The sequence below is a fragment of the Parasteatoda tepidariorum genome, chromosome 3 (genome assembly GCF_982258835.1).
Source record: "Parasteatoda tepidariorum strain Cologne lab strain chromosome 3, Ptep-v5.0, whole genome shotgun sequence".
Taxonomy (NCBI): Eukaryota; Metazoa; Arthropoda; class Arachnida; order Araneae; family Theridiidae; genus Parasteatoda; species Parasteatoda tepidariorum.
In genome coordinates this window covers 78642192-78656052 of record NC_141757.1, presented here as the reverse complement: position 1 = coordinate 78656052, position 13861 = coordinate 78642192, and the positions used below count along the sequence as shown (strand labels likewise).

At 27.5% G+C, this 13861-nt stretch overlaps 1 protein-coding gene across 3 annotated transcripts in view; it reads left to right on the top strand.

Moving 5' to 3' along the window:
* The first annotated feature begins 819 nt into the window (after window positions 1-819).
* LOC107439004 (uncharacterized) overlaps window positions 820-13861 on the top strand; it is a 52412-nt gene continuing 39370 nt past the window's right edge. For all 3 annotated transcript variants that reach the window (XM_071181899.2, XM_071181896.2, XM_016051456.4), the window contains exon 1: window positions 820-952. The gene's annotated coding sequence lies outside the window, so the exon portion shown is untranslated. The remainder of the gene's footprint in view (window positions 953-13861) is intronic.

Sequence of the window (13861 nt, the reverse complement as noted above, 5' to 3'; positions counted from 1 at the left end):
AATTTTACTCACATTAAAATGTAAAAATTTTTACAATTATTTTGCCACTTTTATTTAACTAGATGAAAAAACAACTAAAATAAGGTGAACCGTGTGAGATTTGAGAACTTCATTCGTTGGATCGTGGCGGTGAAACAAATATTTTATGAGTCATTTGAATTTTTTTATTTTTTTATTTAGGCATTTGATTATCGTTGCCAATTTGGAGAAAGAAATTCCATCCTTTTCTGGGAAAACGTTATTCTTTTATGTGTTTATAAATAATTAATATTTTTAAAAATAATTTAATAAATAATGAAAAAAGTATTATTTATTTATTCCTTATTATTCAACAAATTGCAAAAAAAGCGTTTAGCCTACAATAGTTTTCTTAAGTTTCCTTCGATTTACACCTAAAGCAAAAAACTTCGTGAACAAAATCATTAACATTTTTGTATAAAATGCTTTCTTAAGTTACATTTTAATCGGAAATTGAACAAAAAGTAATTTACAGCTTTTCTTACAAATTTATTATTGTTTTATCGTTTTGAAATTAATGATCTGAGTTCTAATAGCTGTTTGTTTGAACGTATAATGTAGGGCACTGGGGCTCACGCACATTAATCTGACGGTCCATCATCAGTAAAATAAATTTTGCTGTTCGTGATCTTTCTACATTTTGCGAAAAAGAATTACTTCATAACAACAGACGATAATAAAAACACATTGCAGCTGTCAGAGCGCCCTCTGTGGTTAGAAACAATTTATACAATAATTTTTTTTAAAAACGTAGGTTGCCGTTGGAAACGGGAAAACATTAACTGAGTGTGAATTTGCAAGCCCACTCGTCAAACTAAGATGAACCCGCTCAAACGGAAAAAGGCAAATGTTCGAATGGTTAGAGACTCATATCTCGTGGAAAACATAGAACGCCTGCTATGCTATAGCTCATATGTTTTCAAGTAGTTAGCAGGTAAATTCTCGTCGTGTTTTTTTAATTTAATTATTTTTGTAAAAATTAAAATTTATATTAAAAAAAATGAAACTGTACTATATTATGATTTTTTTAGAACAAATTGCTTCATTATAAGTTTATAAATAACAATGAATTTATGATATTTTTTAAAGTGCTATTTAAAAACGTTCAAAATTGAAAATGTAATTGAAATGCATAAATAATTTTAAAAGTTATATTATTTTTTATTTAAATCACAAATTTTCAAACACTAATAAAGCATTTATGGATTAATGTCTATATTCTTGCAATATATATGAAAGGCCATAGGGAATTGTAAAATGCAGTATATTACAATTTCAAGAAAAAACTGGTGTCATTTAATTTTATGAATAACAAGTAATATATGATATAATTCATTAAAATGGTAGTTTGAAAAAGCTAGAAATGGAATTCATGGCAGAAATAATTTAAAAAACAACATAGTTTCATTGCTTTCTATACAAATAAGTTTTCAAAGGCTGTACAAATCTATTTGGATGGTATTAAAATATATTTAAAGGCCTGGAACAGCATAGTTCTAGTCTATAATTTTTCAAAAAATATTTAACATTGAACTGTTCTTTTGTCCAAATAGAAACATCTATATTTGATTTGGAAATCGGTATATTTATTTTTAAAAGCGGGCTTATCATTACAATGCTCCTCGTGTTTCATTTATACAGGATAAAGTGTGTGATGAGTACAGTGCAAAAAAATTCGAATAATCACTCTGTACAATACAAAACAAAAAATGGACCACTTTGAATCAATAATAATTTAATAATCAGATCTTCATATTTCAGAACTCAATCTTAATGATTTGAGGGGATGACCACAAATATGCTAATTAATTAGTTGCAGACGATACTTTAAATTGCGAAATCAGACACAAAAACGTACTTTTTCTGAATAAGCCCATACTTTTTTAACGACGGATTCAAATTCCTGACCCCCGAGATTTGGGGGTAGCCGAGAAATATGGTCCCAATAGTTTGGTCAGGAGAGCGCTCTAAACTTTTGACCGCTTAATGTCAATTTTACTTTTTGCTCATTCCGCTATATCTCGTAAACTTCTTAAGCGAATTGAAAAAATTCTGTACACAGTTCTAAAATTCGTTTATCCAAAGATAATTCCATGCAAAAAATAACTTTTGCTGAATATTTATTATTTTTTATTATTTTATTTAATAATATTCGAAAAAAAATTTGAATTTTGAATGATTTGTGTTACTTATAGGTATTACGAGGTATGCGTGTATATTATAACTTTTAAATGATAATTTTCTTATACTATATCGTGTAATAGATTAACTTACGTCTAACAGATAGATAATTTAACTTTAAACTGAAATTCCGCGAAGAAATTGAGCAATATTTTAATTTTTTTTTTCGTGGAATAATTTTTATATTTCACTACAAGGCATATTTAAATTGAAGGAAAAACTTTACAACTTTTGTTTTTAGGCTTAATAATATATATTTATTTTATTTTTTTAAAAATTATTTTATTTTATTTTTTTTTAATAATTTTTTTCCTTGTAGGTTGAAAATTACAAAGTTAATGATATTTCCATGAATTAGTTACATTAAAAAAAGCTCTTAAAATGTAATGAAAAAGTCAACTTACTTGTTTGAGAGAGTAAAAAATCAATAAAATTATTTATATGTCCTTATCATTTTTCAAAATTTGTTTTAAATTGAACAGAAGGAAAGAAAGAAAGTTATAATTTTTTAAAATAACAAGGCAGTAGACCTGAAAATTTAAGTTTTCAGTTAGTAGCCAGTGGTCGGTAGACTCTAATAACTTAGTAGCCACTTTTTTCTCAAACCAAAAGAGTCAGTGACCAATATCGATAGTTCCTCTTCCTTTTATGACCACTTTTCACAAACTTTCCTTTGCTTGAATTAAATTATAAATCCAAAAGAAAAAAAATCATATTAGAAACAATCTACGGCTTTAAAAAATTAATTTAACCATAAAAATAATATAAATATGTGTCAAAATTTAGTGAAACATACTGATTTTAAAGAACTTTATTTAAAAATATTTAAGGGTAGCAAAATACACTTAATATACACATCACAACTTTGAAGTATGAGAATTGTTTAAAAAAAATCTCTCCTTCTACATGAATCTTTCCACCACATGATGGATTCTAAAAAACTAGAAAAGAACGTTTTTAAAGAAAATGTGTTCATTAATTTTTTAAAGATATAAAACCTCACTCAATAAAGGTAAAGTAAAACATATGTTAGTTTCCGTCAAAAACTTGAACAGGAAAATAAGTAAATTGGACTCCGGGCAATCCACTTACTTGATGCTTCTCTGCATACTAGGTGCTTAAGTAAGAAAACAACTTTTACAGAGATAACTGTTTCATTACTGTTTACGAAACTAGCGGAGGAAACCGTGTTTTTTTTCTCCCATTATTTTAATCGTTTTATTAATCTGCTTTATTATTTTTAACAAAATATTTGTCTAGCCTAAAGTATGTAATTATAACACGCTTTCGGAAGTCTATTATAATTTCAACTATTAGATTATTTTTCTGCCGAACCGCAGAGAAATCCATTCAGTAGGCAAAATTCTTCAAATGACAGTTTTTGAGATTTCTAAGGATTACTAAACTTTAATTTATTAGCTTCTCAACTATATTATGCATGATTCTTTGCATATATGATGCTCTTTTTTTGTTTATTTATATTTGAAATAAAATGCATATGTCATGTTATTATGATAAAATATTATTTAAAATAAGGAAGGTAGACGCTTAATGACAATGTGAACTTGATAAATTTACGAAACTACCATAATTACGACTAAAAACTGATTAAACAAAATGTAGGAGGTAATTTTATATTTTTATTTCAAAAAATGAAAGGAACAAATTAGCTGCTCTTTTTTCAATAAAATATTATCATTAATATAATTTTATATGATGAATTTGGTTCACAACTTTAACTAGAATAAAAAACTAACATCTGTTCTGAGAACTGTTAGAAAGTTAAGGAATCAAATTTTATGTATGATAGTTTACACATGGGATTCTTATTTATATTTATCTTTAAAATATAATTTTAATGTCATCTTAGTTTAACAAGAAAAAATAACACGGAAAATAGTTATTAAGCTTCGTATCAAATCAATAAAACACATTCATCTTTATGCAGCAACTATTTTTTCTTCCTTTTTATCGAAAAAATTATTTTTCATCTGGTGCCAATCAGCTACTCTTCGTCCAAAAAATATTTTCTGATCTTTTTGGATGTAAAGAGATTTTAATTACTATTTACTATATGTTCGATTACTTTTCAAAGTCATTTCCATCGATATTATTTCCGGCATTATATGCGTCAATAATAATTACGTCAATAATAATGTTCCTGACGAAGACAAAGAGCTATTATATTAATTTAATGTTAATCACAGGTACCAAATTAATATCTAAGTATTCAAGTATGTAACGATTTTTGAAACTAATTGAGGGGATGAAATAATAATACAATTCGTTGTATGAACTCGATTTTGGACACATGCCAATGAAGTGCAGCTTAAACCATTAAACGTCTATTGTAGTTAGATACATATTTATAGCTTATAATAGTAAAACAGCTGAAAAGGTTAAGGTCATAATAAAGGTAGTCTGCGAACCAACTTTTGCTTTTTTATTTCCCTTTGATTGTTGTTCAAATTCCATTCCTTAAATGGGCTATGTTAAGAGTTGTTCATCAAACTGCAAGATTTATTGCAAAAAATAAGATGTAATAAAAAAAGTATGTTGTAATTTTTACTCTAGCTATATAGTTACATAAATTGAAATTTTAACAAAGAAAGAAAAAAATGATAATTTTTAGCAAATCTGAACAGATTACAGACGAACAATTGCATAAATCGAGGAATATATATTTATAATTTTAAAAATTAAACTTTCTGGGTTATAAATCTAGATAAATTCTTTAAGGAACAGAATAAATTACCTATCTTACTTCCAGTGAATGAACTTAGTTTCACAAATTTTTTGTGATGCAAATTTAGTTATAAATTTGTATCACAAAAAATAGTTACAAATTTCATGTGATATTCTGTTTCTCTAAAATAAAATTGCAAAAACTACTCCTAAACAATTTTTTGATTTCTAAATACTAAGGGTTAAAATTTTCGATACAAGTATTCAAAAATCTTTTTAAAGAAGAACATCTCCCCAGAATAACTAATATTTTGAATATGCTAGATTATGTTTTTGATTGCTTGATTCGTGATTTTCTTCTGAAACCAGATATATAATACAACATTTAGAAACAAAATTATCATATTTCATTTAAAAATTGATTTAATCTTCATGCAGTAAAACAGTATAATGTAACAGCAAAGGAAAAAAGCAGACTATGAGCTATTTTTTAAACAAAGGTTAAGTTTTAGACAACACTCTTCTAATACCCAAACGATAAATAAAGAATACCATTTTTTCTTATGCTTAGCGTGACATGCATTACTGTGGACGTTGGTCACACTACACTGAAATGGCTCAAGCTCTGAACGTGACCTATTTCTTGGAAAATCCAAGGCTGAGATTAAGGAGGAATTAATAAGTGACTTTCTGAAGACGGCTGCTGGTCAGTTGCCAAGAGCACGAAACATTATTTCCCCCAATTCAGATCATACAAAGGATTTTTTTTATGGAACTAATATAATATGAAGTGTTCGATAGTGGAGATAAAAGTGTCACTTTACTGTCATTTTACTGTCAAGTATAAAGTTTTTATAAGGTTATTTCGAAGAAAGACACCTGTTATAGTCTTTTTTCGGCAATCTATATTTCTTTGTAAAGATTGATAGTCAAAGCAAAATATATGTCACCAGTGTAAAATGGATATGATTTTTATTTTTTTTTTAAGTCTTAATTTTTAACTTTATTTTGTGATAAATCTAATTCAGAAAAAAACTGGGTAAATCTCTGAATTTTAGTATCTAGTGCGAATGTGCACAAAATAAATATTGTACACGTTACACAATAAGTTTTTCTTTTAATTAATGATTGATACCAAATAAACTATTGTATTTAAAAGAGAAATTAATATTTTTTAGAAGAATATTTTCTGTTAATTTCTCAAATGTAAGTTAATGCACTGTAAAAAGTGGGCACTAAAATTTTATTAAATTTAATAAACCATTTCCTCATAAATATTAAGAGCGAGCATTTCGTCAAAGTGAGAAAATTGCAACCTTTTTTTCTTTGAAAATAAGTAATTTGTTAAAAGTTTTAAGTTTAAACGGTAAATAGATTACACAAATGATTAAGAAATTATTGCTGTGCTTAAAAGTTTAGTTGAAAAAAAAGACCAATAATGTAATATTCAAAGGGTAAGGAAAAAATTAATGCACTTTTTCATTCCAAATTAAACTTGTAAAAAGTGCGGCAGGGGGTGGATATGTATAATATGCACGAACGCGTGAATGCGGTTTTGCAACCATCGCGAAAAATGTTTTGCTATTACTTATTATATTTAGAAAGAAAAAAAACGGTGTGTGGTCTAGCTAGAACACAGAGACTCCATAGCCTAGCTTTTTTATAGCGATTTCAACAATGAATATTGAATATTTAAGTACAAAATCAATTAAAAATTATTAACACATTTAATTTGCTATTTTATTATTTATTTAAATGTTTACTTATTGAACTTTGTATACGAACAGCACTATCTAAAAAAAGAGGGGAAAAAAAACTCCACAGGAACTATAATATTGTAATGTTTCTTTTAGATGGTTACATCAAGAATGAAATTTGATATTAGTATTTGATAAAATATGTGATACAGTGGTAGTAAAATATGTAAAAACGATTCAGTTTTAATTCTCTTTATTTTGTATTGTTATGCATTGTAAAATGAGTAACGCAAGAAAGCAAGATTATTTAAGCATAGGAGAATTGACAGGTGATTCTTATGAAAATATTTATTAAATATTTTGCATTATAATGCTAATCAGAGTTTTGATATACAAACCAATCCAAAAAGGGTAAAACAAAATTAGTCAATAATTACTTTTATAACTTCAAAACGTTGAATTTAAAGAAATGTACTCGTATGCTGTTATGTATAATAATCAACATATAAAGTTACATAAAAATTAAAACACGTTCAAAAAAATCGATGATTTTTAAATAAATTGCGTCAAAATTACGTGGTGACAAAAGGACTGAACTTGAAAAAAGTCAGTAAACTGTTTGCAGAAAGTTTTTCAAATTAAGTTTTTGTATTCCCAGAAAGTTTTTCTTTTTATCTAAGAGGTTATCATTACCGCAACTGTGACAGTTGTTAAAACTTGGTTTTATTATAGATTTACTGACGTATGTAGAGTTTAGAGATGATCTAAATCAGTTTTTTCAGCCATTTTGATCCAGCGGCCCCTTAATAAAAACAAAGAAAGAAATGAATACTTCGCTACCCCCTGCTGAAAACTGTTTTAAAAAGATTTTAAAAAACGTGAATACAAATGCTTGGTCACAGAAGCCTTTTAAATATTAATTCTTTTAGAGATCATATCGTTTTGAAAAAAAAAAAAGGCCTTGCATCTATGGTGGCATTAAAAATTTAATATAGGATCTGTTATCGCTTGAAAACGATTTGCTTTGCTTTTATCTGTTTCTTATACTACGTATAGAAGAATTTTTTATGGTTAAACAAATTCAAACTTTGTATTAATTTCAACAATGACAAGCAAAATGTTAACAATAATTTGTACAGTAATTTCCTTAAAATATTGGTTTCTGTTTTGAATGTGTGTGACTTAAAGTACATTGTAAAAAATACCAATTGTTTTTTTTTCTTCGGAATTTCTTCATATATTTAACGATTAAAGCCGTTTTGTTGACAAAATGGCTTTACTTCGTTTTTTACCCTAATCCCCAAGCGGATTAAAACCGTTTCGTAACAGATATTTATTTCATCTAATAATTTTACGGTTATTTTTTATATTCACTCTTTTTTCAGCAATTATTTCATGGTTTTGAACATCGTAAAAAAGAAACTATGATTCGAATTTATTGTCAAATTGATTTAATATTGAAGCGAAATTCTCACTATCACAGTTTCTTCATAATAAGACACCAAACCCTCAATGGCTCAATGGTCGATAAAAATTCTGCCGACATAAAATATTCACATTTTGTGAGAGTACTGATTTACTTCGTAACTTTCACAGAGAAAAAATTTGTTTTCATATTCAGTTGAGACAACAGGATTATTTTTGTAGTAAAAACTTGTTTCGTTACGGTAAAAAACGTGTCTGATTATGGAATTTCTTCGTAATTTTTACGAAAAAAACTTATAGTAAAAAACAGTTGTGGCTGCGGAATTACTTTAAAAATTTTACTGTTTTGCACAGCCAATCCAGCGGCGTTTTTAAAAGCGTAAATTTTACGGTTTTAACAGGTGCATAAAACAATCTGTAGAATTTTTTTTTAAATGCATGAAACTTGTAGAAATCATAAGTGCGCTTTTCAGAGGGAATGTTTAAAATCTTTGATGATAAAATTAATAAATTAATTTTATGAAATTAATCAACAGAACTGTTCTGATTTTTTCAAGAAATTTTTTTTACTTCTTCTTTCCTAAGTAGATCTCATCACATCTCTCCAAAAATGTCACCCATTTCGAAAATTATGAAAATAATTTTTAAAAAAATAATGCTTTTTAAGAATTAATTATTTTAGTGCCTTCACTAAACCAAATTATTTTTCTGAACACTATATAGTTACTGAATATGCAAACGGCTTACTAACCATTATTTATTTTAATTATCTTAAGTCCATCCCTTAAAAGCGGTGAAGTTAAAGTTAATTAAAATAAATAATGGTTGTTAGATTATTTTAAGTGAACTACTGCACCACCCAAAAACATGAGATGATAAAGTTTCAGAAAGCGTAATAAAAGCCATGAGTTGACCTCGATGCATATCCAATTTAGATAATAGCAAAGTGGTTTATAGACTGCTTTATCAAACAGGAGGGTTCGATTCTCGGGAGAATTTGGTAGAGGAAAAAAAATCGCTTTTCAAGTATCTGAAGTTGATTAGATGGTTCTTCTCATGTCTCTGAGGGATAAGACAATTTTGTTTTGAGAATATCTTCAGTTGATTCGTAATGAAAGCTTGACCTCGGAATGACTATTTCTGAATGCGTGCTATGAACAAAATGTATGATAGTAGATTATTCAACGCAGTAAATTATTTTTTGACCGAGGGAAGGGCTATAAACAAGCCGAAAATGTAAGTAAATATTTAATTACTAATGTATTCTCTCCAGTTAAATATAAATATACTATAATATAATATACGAATTATAATTAAACATTTAAAAATAATCAATCGTGGGATTTCCGGGAAATTTTGGATGGATTATAATAAATAATTGGAAGCGTTTTGAGCAAAATAGAAATATTTTGCCAAAAAATTAAATTATAAAAGACCTAAAACTGCTTATTTTCAAATTATTCTGGGGAGCAACATTTATACAAATACTTGATCTGGCCTTATTCGGGTGTGAATTTTAAATTTATAATTTGTTTTGCTCCTAAAGTGACAATTTTGTTTAGATAACATTTTTAGTCGAAATGTATAAGTTTAAAAACTTAATATAAAACATGGGCTGCAAAATGTTGCGACAAACTTCTAGAGGAGATTACCACCTAACCAGGTTTAAAATTGTACAAGAATCTAAAACTAGAAATATAATTGTAGGCGGCTAGAAGCGCTTTTCTATTATGACCTGTTCAGAAGCACACAAAGAAGGAGTTTTAAATAATCATCCCATTTTTCTTGCAGTAACCTGCTCTAAAAATTGTGCTCCAATTTTAAGCATTGATTACATATTTCGCATGACAATTATTTTAAAAATAAAATATAAAATTTTGAAATTAGTTTTTTTTTTATCCAAGTACGCTTAAAAAAAAAAGAAAACGATTTTACATTTGTCAGATCTAAAGCGAAAAACCTAAGGTGCATTTTAAATGCATGAGAAGAATTTTTGGGGTAATAGAAGTTTATTACGAAAGTGATACACCTCATATTTTCCGCCTTTTGGTTAACAAAATTAAAATTATTTTTTTCTTTTTAATTTACAGGAAAACGCAGTATAGAAAAAAATTATTTTAATTTCCAATTATCTTCTATATAGTAATACATCTGTTAGGTTGTATTTGTCAAATAATGACCGAAATTTCCGATAAAACAAAGATAAAATTAACATTATCTTCACTGCATATTAGGTATTAAAAATTAAATATGAAGTAGTTAATAATGATAAGTAGTTTATGAAAAGAAATACATTTGCAACAAAATTTCTAATGTCACACTAAGTTCTTAATATCAATTAAATTTAAAAAATAACAGCATTATTGATTCAGAAATTGATATTAATTGATTCAGAGCACTATCAAATAATCCCACAAAATTTTTTTTTATTGAAAGTTCAGTCCATACTTTAAGTGAGTGCATTTAAGTTGCTACTTTAAATTAACTTTTTTATTCTTTTTCCCAAAAATATTTACCAAATAGTAAAATGAAGTGTTATTTAGTTTAAACTGCTGCCCACAACCATCAACCATTCGACTATATTTTCCCCTAAAATTGCTTATGGGGAAAAATGAATTTTACTTAATTATTTTCAAGTGAATCAATACAGTAAATTCTGTATCAAGGAATATCTAATGTAATGTATTTAACCTTTAAACATAATAAGCAGAATATTATTAAGTAAGCAAAGAAGAATTCTGTGAAAAGAAGTTGTCTGAACCGAATAATCAATGATGTTTTTCTTCGAAAAGCTCGGCTTTTTTGTTTTCGCTGTCGTTGCTTGGAGCGGCCGCAAAACTGAAATAAATCGATTCTTTTTTTGTTCTTTGTGCTGCTCTAATGTATTTTTTTATCACGTGATTAGTAAAAAGAACAATTTTAAAAAAAATAATATAATAAAAGCTGGAACTTGCAACTTGCTCTTCTGCTTTCGGCTCGGTTTTCTATTCTTTTCCTCTCTTCTTTTCATATTCCTCTCCTTTACATATTCCTTTTCTGTTTTTTTTTTATTATTTATTATTTTTTTATAATTTTTTTTTAAACAAAGCGTGTCTCTTCTATTTTGGTAAATTTCGTTAGATTACGCTTTCTTAACCAAGAAAGCGCTATTAAAAAAATTTTTTTTTTTTTTAAAGTTTGGCAGTTTTCTTTTCTTTCTGTATTAGGTTCCTTATGTTTATGATACGGTATTGAACGAAGCTACAAAAGCTGTAGATCTGGTAAAATCTAAGAATTGCAGTAAAAGACAACGAAAATGTTTCTATCTTATTTATTAAAACGGCAGTATTTAATTTCGAAGCTATACTTGTGTTATTTATAAATTTAACAAGTAAAATTTAAGTAAAATTAAACTGTAAGAAGTAAAATTAAACGTTCTTACCTATTAAAATTAATCTCTTTCATTGTAATTTGATATTTTTAAGACTCAGCTCTAAAGTGGATGAAAAATGAAAATTAATAGTTATAAAATTATCATTCTGTTTGAAACTATTTTTTAAGTATTTAGAAATGCTAAGCGTTATTGCATTAAATAAAAATTGAAGCGCTCTGAATATTTTTTGTCCTAATGATCAGATTTTTCTGGTCTGACATGTTAAACATCCTAATTAATTTTTGCTTTAAAAATGATTAATCGTAAAGCTCGAGCCGTGTTAGCTCAGGGGATAGAAGGTTCGCCTTACTATGAGGAGTATCGGATTCGAATCCCCATGATGACTGGTCGATACGAATTTCGCATCCGGCTTGCACCGACTACAGTGCTAACGTAAAATATCCTCAGTAGTAGATGGACCATGGGTGAGAGTCCCCTTGCAGTCAGGCTAACCGTGGGAGGTTTTCGTGCTTTTCCTCCCCATGTTAAACAAATGCGGGGTAGTTCCACCAAAAAGTCCTCCGCGAAGGCAAAATTTTCTCAATACTTGATCCACGAGTTCCCTTGTGTACTTGACTGGGTTCTAAACTATAAAATCTTACATAATAATTATACAAGGCTACGAAGTTGAACATTAGTAGTCGTAAACTCAAAAATTGGGTCGGTAGTTCAACGATGGTTATAAAATAAAATAATCGTAAAGCGCAATAAATGTCTAAGAAAAAGTAATACTTAAAAAATTATGGTTGGAATTTCAAAATTATACTTACAATGTTAGTTTGCAGATCGAAACTATTAAATTGAATTTTATACGATTTACTTATCAAATCCATATTTAAAAGATTTTCAAATCCATATTTTAGTGAAAATATTTTCATATTGTTTTTGAAAAAAAAACGCAACAACGTAAAAACAAGGTAAGAAATTCCGGATCAAATTACGGTATCAAAATCGGTACTTCGGGTGCATAATCCGTAAAATCCATTTTACCGTAAAATATTATGCCACAATTTTTGCAGTAATATTTACGTGGCAAATTAATATTCAAGAATGGAAAAAACTACAACGATGTCAAAATCTTACAAATAAGGACTTAGAAAAGCGAGCTGAAAACATCATAATTTGTTTGACTTCCAGTGTAAACAGAGAAGTATCGAAAGAGAATTGTTAGAAACTTTTCATTTTCCTCAGACAATTTAACTTGTTTCTATGTGTACAAGTTTCGCCTTCCTCAGTAGTAATTTGTAAGATTTTGGTAGCATATTTTTTTTCTTCCCTTAAGTGCTATTTAGTACCGTTAATGTGCTTACTTTTTTTACTTCATTTATGGAAGGTTGTTTAAAATATACATTAAGAACGCTCGTTACAGAACATTCTCGATATCTTTAGCATATAGGGAGAGACATGCATCAAGTAGCAGCGTTAAATTTAAGTATAATATTAAATTATTTTAATACACAAAAAAATGCATTTAAAAGATTAACTTTTTTATAATTTCATATGTGTACTCATAATTTTGATTATCTGATCTGTATTTTAAAAATGCGGAACCTTGACTGAAACGAAGTTAAAAAAACTAAAAGAGAAAAAAAAACTAAATTAGACCGAACTTTTATGATTTAATTTCTTTTCTTGTTTAGTATTTTAAGGAAGTATCTGAACTAAAAGAAAAATGCGATATTGATTTTTTTTAAGATGTTTATGCTGCATTTGCTTTTAACTTAGCAATGAGGTCAAAAAAAGCAAATAAAATCTGCATCATTGTACTCATTTTCGTGATGAAGTTTTTATTCATTACTTAGCAACATATAATAAACTAAAATCACTCATTTCGTGTTTGTTGTTTCTATGTAAATGGAATCAGAGTAAACACAAGACAAAAATATTCGTTTCACTGTTTGTTTTTTTCAAACAATTGAATCTAGAACAAATTATGTATTCAGAAATCAGTTTTTTGTATTGTTTATTTTGGATAAGAATATTGAATGTCCTAAGAACAAAAATATAATAGTATCTTAGATAAGCCACGAAGAAGATATTAATATGTATCACCATTATTTTTAAATGATATTAACCGTTTAAATGCCGAATTAAGAAAAGGGAAAACAAATAACTTGAAATATGATAAATTCACTTTTAAACTTAAAGACAATAAAATAAAAAATAGAGTAAAAAATTTTAAGTGTGTTTTTAATTATGTTCCATTTTTGGGAACATTGGCGCCTGACTGGGTCATTTTTTACTGACGGTGGTCAGAGCGCTTCAGGTCATTTGTTCCAGTACATATCTTCGATCGGAACAAGAGATATTCGATATATTCTCCAGGAATAATTTTCAAAATATGTCAAGAAGAGCACAATTCGTCCGCTTATGATATTTTTACAAAATTGTTTTCAGATTTTTCGATTTTGTCATCAAATTTCACTTTCTTATTCGATTTTTG